At 36.6% G+C, this 16,567-nt stretch overlaps 1 protein-coding gene across 1 annotated transcript in view; it reads left to right on the forward strand.

The window, feature by feature from the left end:
- Window positions 1-1,506: 1,506 nt before the first annotated feature.
- Window positions 1,507-16,567, forward strand: part of LOC137287638 (neuropilin and tolloid-like protein 2) — a 102,553-nt gene continuing 87,492 nt past the window's right edge. Inside the window, exon 1 of the mRNA XM_067820015.1 lies at window positions 1,507-1,567. The gene's annotated coding sequence lies outside the window, so the exon portion shown is untranslated. The remainder of the gene's footprint in view (window positions 1,568-16,567) is intronic.

Below are 16,567 nucleotides of genomic sequence, written 5' to 3' on the forward strand. Positions count from 1 at the left end.
TAATCATCAGTTTGAAGACTCAGAGTGCCCTCTGGGAAAAGCTATCAGATTGGAGTAGAGTCCCAATATATGTGATGCTACCTGATGCTGTACCTATGTTGAGGCAGCGTATTAAATCTGACCATGACGTTGCAAACCATTGCCAGCACTGGACCAATGTCTGCATGCAATGTGGGATATAAGTGGTTGGGATAAAGTAGTAAACAATTTGACTGGTGAGTATGGCTGACCACTTATCCCTCACTGAAGTCAGTTGTTCCAAAAAGTGTGAGGTGCTCAAGGGAGATTATTCATTAGGAAAATGTTTGTAATCTGTGTCAGTGAAAAAGTATACACGTTAGTGTGAGATAGTTTGTGATCATAAAACAGCTAAAGAAGGTGAGGCAAAATTTACATATAACTCATTGAAAGAAACAAAGAACACTTGAAAGTATAGGTGTCCCATTATTTATTTCCAGAATTTCACCCACAGTACAGTACACACCTTGTGAGGAATCCTGGAAAAGAATACAGGGACACTTGTACTTTCATATGTTCCCTGATTTGTCATTATGACAAAAAATGTGAAACACTTGCAAGCTTGAAAAAGCACCTTGATCACACTGTTGGTATGTAAAATATAAAATTTTGAATTTATCTATCACTTTTTTGACTCACAAGAGGAATGGTATTAATGGTTCAGTAGGAAAAGTCACGACATGATACACAATACTATTGAGGGGTATTACGAACCGCCTGGAGATCAAAAGGGCAACACAGAAAATACATTCGGGAATGGTCATTCATTCCCAAACAGATTCAATTCCAGTGTAAATCTGCAAACCAAGGAGAGAAAAAACACATTTCCATCAAATCTAACAATCTGGCTGTCTTCCCCCATTTGTTGTCCCTTATCTCTGATGTTTTGACTCTGAGGTGAAGATTTTTCAAGCAGCTTGTCAAAGGTCTTTCTATGGAACTTGTGTGAATTTCTTAATCGATTTAATTTAACAGACAGGCAAGCACAATGTTTATAAAACTCTTTGATGCCCTCCAATATCCGTGATGAGCTCCAGTATACAAGCAAACCAAATTGCATTTTCTTAAGCGAAGTGGCACTGGTGCATCACTGTACAATTGCAGTCATCTTTAAAAGCTATAGTTCAGAGACCTCCACAAAGAAATGACTGTCTGTCCATCCTGCTCGCTCAACTTGGGGAATTCAGGATCGGAACCCAATTTCATACCTCTGTGCTTGAAGTACTTTGTGGGCCAACTGGATGATTCTTTATATTTAATGATTCACAGCTGATTATTTGAATGTGTCTTCTACCAAGAGTAACTTGTTGAGCCCCAGCAGGCATTGCAATCTTTTTCCAAAGTGTCTCATGTAATTTGATGTAATTACAGTAACAGTTTTGTCGGATGTTGAGTTGCTGCTTGTGTCAATGTCATGGTAGAGGTGTTCCAGTGATGTGCTGCCTGCATGCCTGTCAAACTGTAATGTCTGTTCCTATGTCTGTTTAAAGGTCCAAGGGTCTGATGGCAAGTCTGGGTGGTAATCCCTGACAGATGTATACACCTGGAAGTAAGTTAAGCATCACCTCTTTTTCATATTCTTCCTGAAGTTTAAGAAGCAGGCTCTTTATTATGCTGCTCCTTGTACTACACTATTTATATTGCTCAAATAAAGTTGAAGAATAGCAGATTCTTTCACATTACTATAATTAATCATGTTATGTTGACAGAATCCTTAAGTTTGGGACACTTTAAAAGAAATAGATTCAGATGCATGATCCTTGTATAAATTAAATAAAATCCAATTATGACAGTTTTATTTTTCAGTAATTTGTGAAATGAGAATCACCTGATGTAATAATTACCTTTCAATAGTTTGAGTACTCTGAGAAAAGGGTTCTTCAAATAATGGTTGTGTCTCTGTGAAGTTCCCATGAGAGAACTTTCTGAGCCAACAATGAACTGAAGGGTTCTTCTGCTTGTAGCAGGAATTTGGACTGTCTTCAAACTGTGATTGAGGTCAATACTCAGACCAGTATTTACACTTTTTGTCGTGATGAAAGCTGTGTAGTGTTACACGGAATTTACACTTATTTATTAAAGCAACAATTCTTCATTTAATATTTGACTGTCATACCCAGCTCAGCTGTTGTTTGTGTGGATCTGATTGAACAAATATCTTTCTATGCGATTGTGGGATGACAACAGCACTAAAATGTGGTGTAGATATTGCTCAAGTATCACAATAATTATAGTCTAGTTTTGTGATAAGTTCACTAATATGAGTGCACAGTGAGGAGAAAGGTGTAGTTCCCTAAGAAATATCAAAATGTGTCCTTAAGTGCAAACGACAGATGTAACGTAAGTTTTACATTTAGCAATATTCCAGCAATATCATACATCGGGACTACACAGTCCCTTCTATGGTGATCTGCCTTCTGTTGTTGGTGATTTGTGGCCTGTGTTTTATATTGTATTGACTTAAATTGTTTTAGTTTCACATGCTAGTTTTATATTCCCATCTGTGACATTCTATTAATTTTGCAGTCTATTATTGACAGGTATGACTCTTTAAAATGTATTCATCTTTATTGTATAAATTGTTTTCATTGCAATATGGCTGGGACATTGCTGAGATTACAGTGAACCCACACCCACAGAGTCGGCACACGAAGTCGGCGTCGCATTGGCTGAGTGGGTTAGACGGCTGACTTTGTGTGCTGGCGATTAGGTGCCTGACTCTGAGAGTGCAGGTTTGAATCCTGGATGGGACTCAACTCAAAAAAGTACTAGAATCTGTACTTTACTATAAATGTGTTTTCTCCAATATAATGTATCCATGTATCATATCTTTCGACCATGGGAGTCGTGCCAATGAACACTTATCAGAGGGGTACACAAAATCTGCAATCTAGACTACCAGTTGTCTTAATTTGATTTTTGTGGAAGTCATGGTGGCTGAGTGGGTTAGGCAGTTGACTTTGTGTGCTGACAGTTAGGTGTCTGACTCTGAGAATGTGGTTTCAAATCCCAGATGGAAGTGAAAAGTACTAAAATTTGCAGTTCATTTAGAAAGTGTATGCCCAAATGCAATATATGTCACATTTGTCCACTTCCTAAATGACATTGTGTAATGATATTTCTGTCACCACTGTCTTGTCTTTTACTCTCACTGGAACCTCTCAGCAGATGATCAAGTGTTGTCGTTCTGTGGCACTGACATTTTACATAAGACGATACGGTTTCTGCTTCAGGAATCTCATGGATGAAGAAGATAGGATTTACCAATTACTGATTGCATTCTTCTTATCTGATCAATTAAAAAAACATTGGAATTGTATAGTTTCCAAATTGCTGAATAAAATATACTTATGTGAAATTGCCATACATACTTTAAATTCTTATCTAAACAATTTTTTTCTTCAGTTTTCAACATTGATTGTCCTTACACTCTGTAACATGATTAGAACATTATATAGTATGTTCTGATTAACTTTAAAAAGTCAGTGAAACTGCCAAAGAACATATCTGTAAATGCAAAAATTGTATATTTAATATATTCATGACATTTAGGACTTGAAACCTTCAAAACATCAAATAATGCAGCTATATTGTGTACTGAACATACGCATACTTGATTTTTGTGAATAGAAGCAGACATGTTCTACAGATATTAAACTAGACAAAAGAAATAATGTTTTGAATTACAGTAGAATTCCTCATGTTTAAATGGATTTCCAGAATCTCAGTACTTTGATGAGTGGCGGTATTTTATTGATTTGTCCAGGTGGTGAAATCTCTTGATGATGTAGTTTGATTACAAAGGGAAGTGATGGAGGGCAAGGTGTGTCACTGAGCAGAATGTATTGGTAGGTGAAAGGATAAAAGTATCAACTGTCCATTTGAAACCTCAAGTGGCCTAACCAACATGTGTCAGTTGTTTTCTGCTGCTCTTCAAGATTGAAAGGCACTGTTCCTCCAACTACTTGGTGCCACAACAATGGATGAGAGGAGGCAGACAATGTTCTGCTGCTATGTGCAGCTTTTGCTCTAAAAAATACTAATGATGAGCCAATTAGTCGTCATCCAACTGGGTGGAGTATATTCCATCAGGTAGCTGAGAACCTCTTTTCCTACCTGGACTTGTAGAAAAGTGTAAACTAGTCTCTAATCATGATAATTAGTATAAAGGAAAACAGTTACAATAGGTGGGTGATTTTTCACAATGTCTGTCATGAATGCTAAAAATAATTATCATTGCCACTTAACCATGAAACCACATGGCCACCATTTGATTAATGTCTGCATCCAGAAATTGATGGACTGGGGCCAGGGGACCAGCATGCCCCAAACAGCATGTGTCATACATACACAGTTGTACATACACGGGACAAAGAGGTGACACGTCAGTGAACTTGATGGAAGTTGTATGAGGTGGCCTTTATGGACGAGTCCACAGGAGACTATGATTGATGAGCAGCTGGACATCTGGTCTAGTTGGTGTGAGATGTCAATTGAAATGTCAGACTTCGTTACTGAATGAAGAGTCACATACAAGAACACTCACCTTTAATGTTTCAGTCAGTCAATACACTCAAATGTGAGGCTTTACAGAAGGATAAGTGAATGAAAGGAGTGGGGTGAAAGGTCACTGAACAAGGGGAGATTACTCCTGAGAATGAGAACTCAATTCAAGCTACAGGCTATAATTTACTATGATGAAATAAATGAGCTGAGGGGAGCAGACATACAGGATACTGGATGGGCTAGGATATGTTAACAAAAATATGTATTCTCACTAAAAAAATATGTATTCTCACTAATACTTGAGAAAAAAATTAGCAGGCATGCTGAATGTCTTAAAAATAAGTGTCTTGTGAAATAATATACATGTAAATGCATTCAAACAAAATATTTTCCACCCTATCTTTCATATATGATTTCATTAATATGATTGTCACTTCTATTTTTTCCAGTGGAGTTACTTTGGGCAGATAATTAATTATTCTATGGTATTAATGTTTATATTTTGAGTGAAACAGTCTAGTAGAAGTGACCAAAGACCAAATCGCAACTCCTTCTCTTAAGAATTGATTTGTTGTTCCCTAAAAGTTCATCTCTTTGGCTTGTTTCAGTAATTGTTTGTCTTGACCTGTCATACCAGCCATCATTCTCAGTCTGCTTGGGGAAACAATCTCATAGGTTGTCTCCCTCAACTATTTCAGGATCAGTTTTGTTTTGTCAGATCCAGCCAACAAAACACTGCCTCACCAATATGAAGAAGGTTGTAGTAAGGATACCATATCATTTTTGTCCATCAAAGTAAATATACTTTAGTAATGTCTTGGTTTATGGTTTTGAAAACAATGCATAAAAAGATGTCCAACTTTTGTTTAAATAAATTTTATTGTAGTTTATTGTAGACATGAAAATTTGTGTTTATAAAGCATGTGTTTATGACCTGTGTCCTACACATGCAAGGGCAAGTCATTTGTCTGGATAAATCATGAAAACATGTGTTTATGACTTGTCTCCTACACATGCAAGGGCGAGTCAGCTGTCTGGATAAATCATGAAAACATGTGTTTATGACCTGTCTCCTACACATGCAAGGGCAAGTCATTTGTCTGGATAAATCATGAAAACATGTGTTTATGACTTGTGTCCTACACAATCAAAGGCGAGTCAGTTGTCTGGATAAATCATGAAAACATGTGTTTATGACCTGTCTCCTACACATGCAAGGGCAAGTCATTTGTCTGGATAAATCATGAAAACATGTGTTTATGTCTTGTGTCCTACACATGCAAAGGCGAGTCAGCTGTCTGGATAAATCATGAAAACATGTGTTTATGACCTGTCTCCTACACATGCAAAGGTGAGTCAGCTGTCTGGATAAATCATGAAAACATGTGTTTATGACCTGTCTCCTACACATGCAAAGGCGAGTCAGCTGTCTGGATAAATCATGAAAACATGTGTTTATGACCTGTCTCCTATACATGCAAAGGCGAGTCAGCTGTCTGGATAAATCATGAAAACATGTGTTTATGACTTGTCTCCTACACATGCAAAGGCGAGTCAGCTGTCTGGATAAATCATGAAAACATGTGTTTATGACCTGTCTCCTACACATGCAAAGGCGAGTCAGCTGTCTGGATAAATCATGAAAACATGTGTTTATGACCTGTCTCCTACACATGCAAAGGCGAGTCAGCTGTCTGGATAAATCATGAAAACATGTGATGTGTCAGGTTTTAAATCACAGTCACATGTCTACTATTAAAATCACAAGCTTAAATGTTTGAAATCTGATCCAACTTTTGAGCAAGAGTCCTATGATGCTAAATCTTTGTTCAAGTAGCATGTTTGATTATATCTGGAAAGCTGGAATGTCACCACCAAACAGATGTTATACTAATCAATGTAAAGGGGAAGTTGACTTTTAGAAAGCTCATGCTTTTCTTCTTTTCATGCTGTCATGTTTGTTTTGACACTTTAGATATTTATCCAAAGATGAAATGGATTAGGTGGTCTCTCTGGTATCTCCTAGTTTTTAATTCACTGGCTAAATCAGTTGGAGGGAGATTCCAACTTTAGCATTTAGATCGTGATTGGACATTATTAGATCATCAATATACCTATTGATTTAAACTTCTTGGTTCAAGTGCCATGTTTTGAATTTGAAAGTTTACAAAGATACAGAAGTGAACATAGGGAGTGCCCATGGTGTTATCTACCTGCTGCCTGATTGTCTGATTGCAATACGTTTTCTCTCATGCAAGACTAACATAACATTGAAGACTTAAGATCAGTCATGCATGTTATGAAATGGTGCTTCAGTACATTATCCAGAGTTTTTATCCTTCAGCCATTCCAGAATTTGCTGATCATAATTATGATGAAGATATGGTAAAGATCCTTTTTTCACTGTGATGAAATAACTTCAAGACCTTCACAACCACCAAGTTGACGTGTTTTGATATTGTGAAATACAGATGGAAACAACATCAAAACATGATCAGCCATCACCATTAATATCACAGGCATTAAGTGTCTATACAGTAAAATGAGAGAATCTTGTTCATGAAGTGGAATTAGCCTCACCTCACTGATGTTTGAATCATTATTTTATGAGGTGGTCCCTCTTTAGCTTTGCCCATGACCTAAGCAGTTACCTTGAGACGTGTTGGAAGTGGACACAGCTGAAGATCGGTGAATGTAGTAAGGAGAGAAACCTACAGAAGGTGTGAAACTATGGATACTGGAGGGAGACAATGCTAATGAGATAATCTGCAAGGCAATTGTATTAGGCAGGGGTGCTGTCAGCATTACTCAGTAGGGGCTGTGTGATGGGATTCCACATCGAAAGCAGTGGTACCAGATGAACCATAGATGTTTGTGATTGCTTCAGCTGGAGAACTATCAATATCATTGATTGTAGTTGGGAATGGGATTCCTTGAGAGTAAAATGTCAAAGGTCTTAAATTTGTCATCTTGAACATCCGTTGTTTCAAATGATGGGACAGTCTTCATGTGTCACTGTGAACAATGTCAAGGATCAAGGCAGAATTCAGGGCTTTGCAAAAGTTGTATCCATATTACTGAACTTTGTGAAGCAAATGCCTCTGTCAGTGAATTCACAGATGCTATTAAAACAAAGATGTATACAGGGTTTGTTTACATTTTTGCCACCACCGTACAAGTGCCTATTGGCATTAGCAAACTGGTAGAAGTGTTTGTTTCCTGCTAGGTGCTGCAGTATGCAATATTACAGCTATAAGATGTTGGTCTATAAACAATAAAGTCTGGACCAGACAATCCCATGAATAACAAAATGATCATCAGTCTCCACTGTTGGGATAAGAAGACATTGATCAACCAGGTAACTTATAGCCAAATCTCAGTGTCTCTTCTAACAAGCATGGCTTGATAAAGGTCAACTGACTTCTTGATGGTGGACAAGTAAGTCATGCATTACATGTGATAGATATATTGTAACTGAAATACTCTCACTCACTCACTCACTCACTCACTCACTCACTCACTCACTCACTCACTCACTCACTCACTCACTCACTCACTCACTCACTCACTCACTCACTCACCCATCCACTCACTCACTCACTCACCCACTCACTCACTCACTCACTCACTCACTGCTGTCATGATATCTTAGTGCTAAGATATTTTATTAAAAGATGATGAGATAGTACTTCATTGGTTCTTGACCACTTGAAGAATATTTCAGTTATGTCACAATGTGTAGAAGTAATAGCAGAAGGGATGCAGACTGGGACAGATGATTAAATCAAAAACACACATATTCACAGACAGATGTAAACATATCAATCAAAACATAGATTCAAACCTATGGTCATATGTTACTAGTCTGCTACAAAGAGATGTTAGTTGACTGAACCATCTGTGCCCCACTAAGGAGTTCCCTGAAAACCATTTGTGTCAAGATGCAACCCTGTAAATGATGACAATCAGTCTAAGGACAAATATCAATAAAAATATAATTGAGAGAATGTCAGACCGGTAAAGTTTCAAATGTTTGATGTAGCAAAAAAAAAGCAATATGTTTCAAGTTGCCAATGATCTTTTGCATGGAATAGGTTTAGAATGAGACAGTATTACCTGAATTACTTTGCAAGGTGGAGTGTTTCCCATAACTGGCAGTGTTCCCTGGACATAGGAGATGACTGAAATAGTAGTGTCTAGACATGGGGTGAGAAACTGTGCTCCAGAAAATGGTTGTGGAAGTATGACAATTATTGAAATGCCAAAGGTTATTGTTCAAAAACGTCTCCGATAAGCACCTTGAGGCATAAAATGAAGTAATACTGAACCAGTCGTGCATACATACATGAAAAAGTGGTAAAATCAACATTTCGCTGTTGGTTCTTCTAACAGAGGTGGAAGAAGTTGCAACAAAAGTGTATGGTCATTTCAACAGTAGTTTAGACATTTCCCCGAAAATATAATTTTTGGACTGAAATGAGAGAATGTGCATGGCATTTTAACAGAATTGAAAGTTACTGAAGTTGAGAAAACTTTAACATAAGTAGAGGTATTTTAAACAGAAGTGGAACCATTTTTTCCTCAAGTGTAGGTAATTTCACCAAAGTAACACCTTCTCCCACAGATATAAAGAATATAAAAAGCCTATCATCACAGATGTAAAGCCTATCACAGCTTCCACAGGTATAGTTTAGTCCCACATTTAGATAAAATCCTCTTTCCTCTAGAGTATGCCCACAATGAACTGGTATAAAAATCAGATTAAAAATTCCAGATACAGCATAGTTATATAACAACAGAAAAAGATTAATCTCTGCATGATCCCACAGTTTTAGTACTCAATGGCAAGGAACTAGGGAAATAATGTGAGACAGTAGAAAGGTTTTCTATCTGTATTTTCTTGGCATCAGGTTTTGCTTGAAGAGTCTAGCTCAAAGTGTAATAGATATTTGATGAAAGTATCCCTCTGGGTGTACAAAAAAAGCGATTTCTGGTCACAAAGGGAAGTATTCAGGTATCTTTACCATAATGGTTCAGTTAATGCTTCTTGTGACCACATGCCATTCTGTCATCTTTACGGGAACACCTCTGGATAATTTCACAATATTATGTGTTGTCCTTTTTTACTACCATCATTGTCAATGTAGTTTCTTATTCAAAATGAAATTCTGTTTTGTTTGGGGATAAGCTTTCATGTGATACCTTCATGTTATGAGAATTAGCAAAGTGGACATTTCAACCGCTTTTAGAGCCAGTAGTAGATAGATAATTGACAAAATGACTTGAAATATTACTTGAATAATGTTAACTATGAAACAATAAATTCTGTAAATGGATAATGGAAACAGTAGATGAAAGACATAACACTACAGTTAAAAATATTTATGCTCTTGAAGTTGATACAAAAAGAATAATCCTTTTAAAGTTCTACATCTGAGCTTGTGTGACACAAGTATGTATTGTTTCAGTTGCATTTAGATTCCTGAGAGGCTCTGTGTTGTTTATTCCATTACGACATTTTGTTCATAATCACTCTCCATAAAAAATACATCAAATGAACACTTGACATGGACAATGCAATTTCCCATAGTAGAAGCTGTTCTTGGTGGCTCAGAATTGCCAAAACTTAATCTTCTTTACCGAACACAGTGTAAAACCTCTTTGAAATTGCCCAGCAAGGTCTGCAAGTTCTCTGTTTAGAGTCACTAATTTTCATGGTTGTCACATCCTGACAATCGCCTTGGGTTTGCTTCCCTATTCTTACTGTTAGTAGATGATCGAAAACCAATTGCATCCTATATTTAGCCTTCCCAATCTATAAGCCCCAGACCCTGCCTTGGCAGATATTTTTTCAAGCCTTGGCAATTAATTCAATTTGTTGGTGGCATGACTTCAACAGTTGAACTGTGTGTACACAACCTGTCTAAACATTCCCAAGGCTTGGCTCAGTTTCAACAAATGCTGTACGTCTTTGGAATCTACATATTAATTGCATGGGAACTGAATTTGTTTCTGAAATGTCTAGGCGAGGAGAATTGTCACATACAGAGGTTTTATTGCCAAATTAGATGAAGTCAGAATGTTTCAGAGCTGATTTGTGGTCCTTGGTGACAGGAATCTTCTTGTGCTCTTCTGCAATGTCAGACCAAAAGATGTTGAAACTGATTTCAACAACAGTTTTTTTAAAAAGATGATCTTTAAATATGTGAGTGCTCATTAAGATTCAGTGAGACCATCTCAATATATGACATTCTCTGTTTGCAACGATTGTTATAAGGTTTATGACAGATACTTTAATCTGAGATAACTGTGTCCAATGCCCACCCTGTCTACTGATATCAGTGATCCATTGGTAAACTTTCCACTCAGGTTTAGCCATTTATACTGGTAGAATGTGGTTTGGAAAATATTCTCTGGCATTCATACTTTTAAAATGTCAAATTAAACCCATTCATTGAAACTATTTGGATGATTAGAACTAGATATTGTTTAAGCAAACCAGTTCATAATTATGAACCAGTGCAATGTAATGTTCATATTTGTACGACATCACAGGATGTCAGTTTGATAAGATCCCAAAGTAATGCAAGTCTTTACTACCTAGGTGTCACCCATGAGCACAGGTATAGTGTTGGGAGTCATAGAAACACAGTCATGTGGGATTCAAACTCAAACTGACAGGTTTCTGGCAGGCCCAGGGATGCAACTCTGCAATGCAAATAGCAGTGTCTTAGATGATCACCAAGGGATGCAACTCTGCATTGCAAATAGCAGTGTCTTAGATGATCACCAAGGGATGCAATTGCTGTGCCTTAGATGACCTGGTGCCACCATACCTCTGTCAGTGAAAAAAGTAACCTGTGGTGAGTGAGTGAGTGAGTTTTAGTCATAAGCTACATTCAGCTTTATTCCAGCAATATCACAGTAGGGGTCACTAGAAATGGGCTTCACACATTGCACCAGTGCCATTGATTGGTGGACAAAATTGGCCTAGCTTTATATCATCTTCGCACTATGTAAAATGACAGTAGTGTCAAGTCCTTGTTACAGCATGAAAAATATTTAATGTGTCGCTTTGCTAATAGTGTTATGAACATTTAGAATGTGTCTTCATGATTTTAATATTAATAACTTACGTAGAAACAAAAATCAACATGTATATAAATCACTCTGTTTGTAGTGTGATCTAAATGTTATGGAGGGTAAGTTCCTGTTTATTTGTAAGAAGCATCATCACCTGAGATTAAAGTGTATCTTAAGCCTATCCAGTGTTAATCACTACTCAGTGACTCTTGTATAATGTACTAAATACAAATAATGAGGATAATTTATCAGCACTCACCATCTTTTATAAAAATGTGTTTCTATTTAGAGGTAAATGGAAACAGAAACGTTACTGTATTGTTCATGATGTGACGTGTTCTGTCAAATACAATTGTATTCTAGGTTTTGATGACAAATGACTGAATCTATGTATCTATCTATCATGCATTGTTTTCAATGCGATGAGCGAATGCTTTAACCACTAGGCTACACTACCCCACCAAACATCTGATTAGATATTCATACAGACTTCAGTTACATATCGGAACTTGCATATTTTCAAGTCAGAGTTTTGAAAGATTTCTTTATTATAATGTGTCCTGGAAAGGGACATATTATACACCATGTATTTTGGGGGGTCTGTGAAAGTAAAAAATCCAGCTCACTTACATTGATGCAGTGTTCTCCCTATATCACTCAGTGATAGGTTGAAATTTATAATGCCACCCTTGGGAACACAGTGGCTCCAGTCTGAAAACCATCGACTCCAATACAAATTTGACCAGATGATTTGGTCAAGCACTGCTAGTCTGCTTTGTATTTGGTGGACGACTTGATTGCCGAAAGATTCCATCTTTACATTCAAAGGATCCAAAAGAAGGCATCTTGATAGTTAAGGGAGCACTTAAGCACTAGAATAATCCATCTTGATAATGTCAAGTGTTACAGATAGAAATGGGTTCATTACATTTTGGTCAGTGTATCCAGTGGTAGAGAAGCAAGGATAACATGAATTCAACATCAAAGCTATGAAACCTCTGGTGGACATTGTGTTATTCACTACCTGAAAACCAAGGCAATATTCTAGATGAACATGAAGTGTCACTGATATATAGGGAATCATGTCTTTGCACCAGGGGTAAAATTCTCCCATTAATTACTATTTTTGATTTGGAGGTAAACTTTAATGCTATTGCTCTTTCTACTGACGTTATTGTCCAAGAGATTGGCAAATTCAATGGAATATGTCAGAAGCAGAATGCAAAAGTATAGTTTATGAAACACTTTTTTACTGAAATTTGCAGACTTTTTTACAAAATTATCAAGGATTAAATACATACAGTGAGTGAATTTACTTTTATGTTGCTTTTAGCAATATTCCAGCAATACCACAGTGGGGAACACACATTGTACCCATGTGGGAATCAAACCCGTGTCTTCAGCGTGATGAGTGAATCCTTTAATCACTAGGCTACTCCACTGCTGCTAAATGCATGCGATCAAAAGATAAACAGCTTCCCACTGCAGCATGTCAATCACTTCCTCAGGAGCAAAACTGTGTCCTGCTCATGATTCATGGTCATTTGGTGTATATTGTCATAGCTCTTCCTTTGGAATCAGTTCAAGTGTTGTCCAACAGCATGTATATTTCAGAAAGTCATCTTACCCCTTTCCAAACAATCTCAAAGGAAACATCTGGAAAGATTATCATCAGTAAGACTCATTGTCTACCAGCAGAAAATATCTGCATGTATGTTTTTATGCAATATATTATTAGTATGTGTTTTATATGTTAATGCACAAGCATGTGTGATTGTGAAATAGCTCGAATTGTACATTGGACACTTTGAAGATTTCTTAAGATACAAAGGGAAAAATAAGGGATCACTCAAAAGGACAAGTGTTCATATATTTTTTTCTGGGTCTCTTCACAAGGTTTTCGATGCACAGCTTGTGAAGAAACCTTGGAAACGTTTACAGGAACACTTGTCCTTTCAAGTGATCCTTTATTTTTTCCCTCAGATATTATAGATATAGTTTTGTTTGGCTTTTACATACTTTGACATTGATTAAGAACAACTGAGAAAAACTTTAGCACATTAATCTTTGGCTAGGATGAATGAAAAGCTAGAACTAATGCTGAATCCTCTACAGATTAATCACTGGCTATTATTAAATCACCTTCATTTTTGTGTATGAATGGTCTCTGAGATTGGCTGTTTGTTCAATTACCAATCAAGTGATTATTTGATTATTTGAAATTGAAACATTGTCACGATCCATGAGCATAGTCATTGTTGAGACAAATGGAGCATTACTACTTGATTGACATGGCTTGAAACCAGAGATAGCAGAACCTTGAATCTTAGCAGTATCAGAAAAGAACCACATTCAATTATACCAAAACATTTGATTTTTCGATTTTGTACACCATTATCTCAAATGACCAACTTTTTTTGGAAAACGTAATTCTTGGGGCATTCATCACTAAATGTGGTCAGCAAAGGTAGTTGCATCTTTCTTTTCAACAGTTCAGGACAGATGTGAAGACTGAAAGAAAATGTTGTCTGAGGTTTACCTTGAAAACAATTTGTGAAATGCATGACTTCTTCATAGATAAGATATGTGTGAGATAAGACTTTCAGACAGGAAGTACACAACAATTTGGACACCAGCTGTGCTCTTCCTTGTGTTGATGTGCCTCCTGGAAATATATGTACAAATTTCTGTGTCAAACTGGCAAAGTTAAATTGAATTGGCTGGCTGGATATTAAGTTCAGCTTCACGTTATCAGTGATCCAATATTGTTTAGTAATGGTAAAATAGCCAATTTCTTTGCCAACCTGAGCTAGAAATAAAAGAGACAAGTGAGACAGCATCATCTGTTTCAGTTTTTGACCTACACATTAAAACTAAGAATGGCCTAGGACTATCCACAGGACTGAGCAGCAAGATTACATCAAGTCTCCATCACTCAAATTTCCATTGATATTGAGCAATTTTGCAGCACCAGAATTTGATGTCTACATTTAAGTACAATCTAACACGACTGTTCTTCAGAAATCATACAGACATCTCTCAAACGGTTTGATCATGGTAAAAGCCTTACTAATGTTTTGAGAAAGTTTTATGGTACCCGGTAGAAATGTCATGGACACTTCCTAATGTGAAGACCAATAAGTGAAATGATGTCCACGATTGTAACACACACTCCCAGTTCACCAAGAAAAAGACCACTATAAAGGTTATGTCATGGGAATAGATTTGTCAAATATTGTTTTTTTTTAAAAAAAACATGTCCCCCCATATACACCTACAAATCAAATGGTTGGTGCCGAAGTAAAGAATATTCCTTCAAGTTTGACACCACTTTTTTGTTATATTGACACATAGAATGGAAACATGTTCCTTTCATGGATTATTTTCTTCTGGCAATCTCCTTCTTCCCAAGGACCGCTTGGATAGACGATGCAGATTATACAGCTGTCATCTGGTTTTGCCAGCAGCTGATGTTTTTTTGTGCTCTTAGATGCTTCAAAGTCTTCCCTGTTAGTGTTGGTTGTATTTTTGGTGCTAGTATTCCTTAGAGTTTTGTTGAACACTTCCTCATCCCATGACATTGATGTAAAATGTGCAGCTCACTCTGAGGCCTTTTTCAACAGGTTGTCATAGCTTTGGTAAAAACAGTTTAAAAGAGAGCATGGAATTAAGAGAATCCTATTGGCTGTTAATGGATTCATTTAATGTTATTGAGACCATGCCTCAGGTTTCATTACGTATCTCAACTTTGATATATCAGTTATACATACTACATCTACATACTATATAGATAGTAAATACATTAATATTTCACTACCACATTAAAATAGTTAGTGACCATGACAATTGGTAGGATGAACACTGAGAAAACAAACATTTAATGTTTAAACATGATACAGTATCAGGCTAGTTATTATGAATCTTTGAAACTTTGAAACTTATTATGAAACTTGCAAATTTAGCTTGACACTTTTCTTTATATACACACATACAGATTAATTAATCTTTTTTTATGTGAACTGTTTTATTGTGATTGTTCTTAGTTTTTATACAAAATTAAATTTTCAATGGCACTGATAGACATGTGTGGCCAATTTGTCTATGAAAATAGAATGCTCATACCTTTGGCAATTGCCAGAGACCTCTGACCTCATGTTCAACACTTACACTTATTATTGATAGAAGATGTTTGTCTACAGTGTTTCACATAGTGATAAATGCCTTAACACATTCATCATATCATCAGCCTTTCCTCCCAAATCAGTGATGTTAAATACTGTTGAAATAACACTGCCCTGTAGTTTCTGGGGCAGTTTCACAGTTAAACCATATATCTTCCTACCAGAGTCAATGCTTATAGTTATAAACTCATTTCTGGTATCCACCACCAATCACTGGAATACAAGTAGACTAATGCTTATTCTCTGAATATATCATTTTGATTGTAACAAATAAACCTATTTAAATTGAAAAGGTGACCAAGGCTGACCATAGATTCAGAATCTGGGGGAATCTAGATTTGCTTTATTTAGAGCCCTTAGCACTGTATGGAGGGTTAGGCTGTCAGGAAAACAATGTGGTTCAGGGACTGTGAGACAGACCAGAATACAAGCAGCAACAGACTAAAACCAAACTCATTCCCTCAAACACAATATTTAGGAAACATTCTGTTTACAGTTTGATGATAGTTCTTTATTTTGTTTAATTTTATAGACTGTTTGAGCTGATATGTGGACTTATTATGATTGATTAATTTTAAAAAGAGCAGTTAGTGAGTTAGTGATTACCCTAGTTTGTGATTACCCTAGTTTGTGATTACCCTAGTTAGCTATTACCTTAATGTCTCATTCTAATGGCTGTCAGACTGTCTGCCTTTAATATATATACCTAAATCTCATATGGTATTTAATTACTGTATGTGTATATGCCATAAATAAATGGTGAAACATCCTCAGATAAT

This window comes from Haliotis asinina, chromosome 6, assembly GCF_037392515.1.
Source record: "Haliotis asinina isolate JCU_RB_2024 chromosome 6, JCU_Hal_asi_v2, whole genome shotgun sequence".
Taxonomy (NCBI): domain Eukaryota; kingdom Metazoa; phylum Mollusca; class Gastropoda; order Lepetellida; family Haliotidae; genus Haliotis; species Haliotis asinina.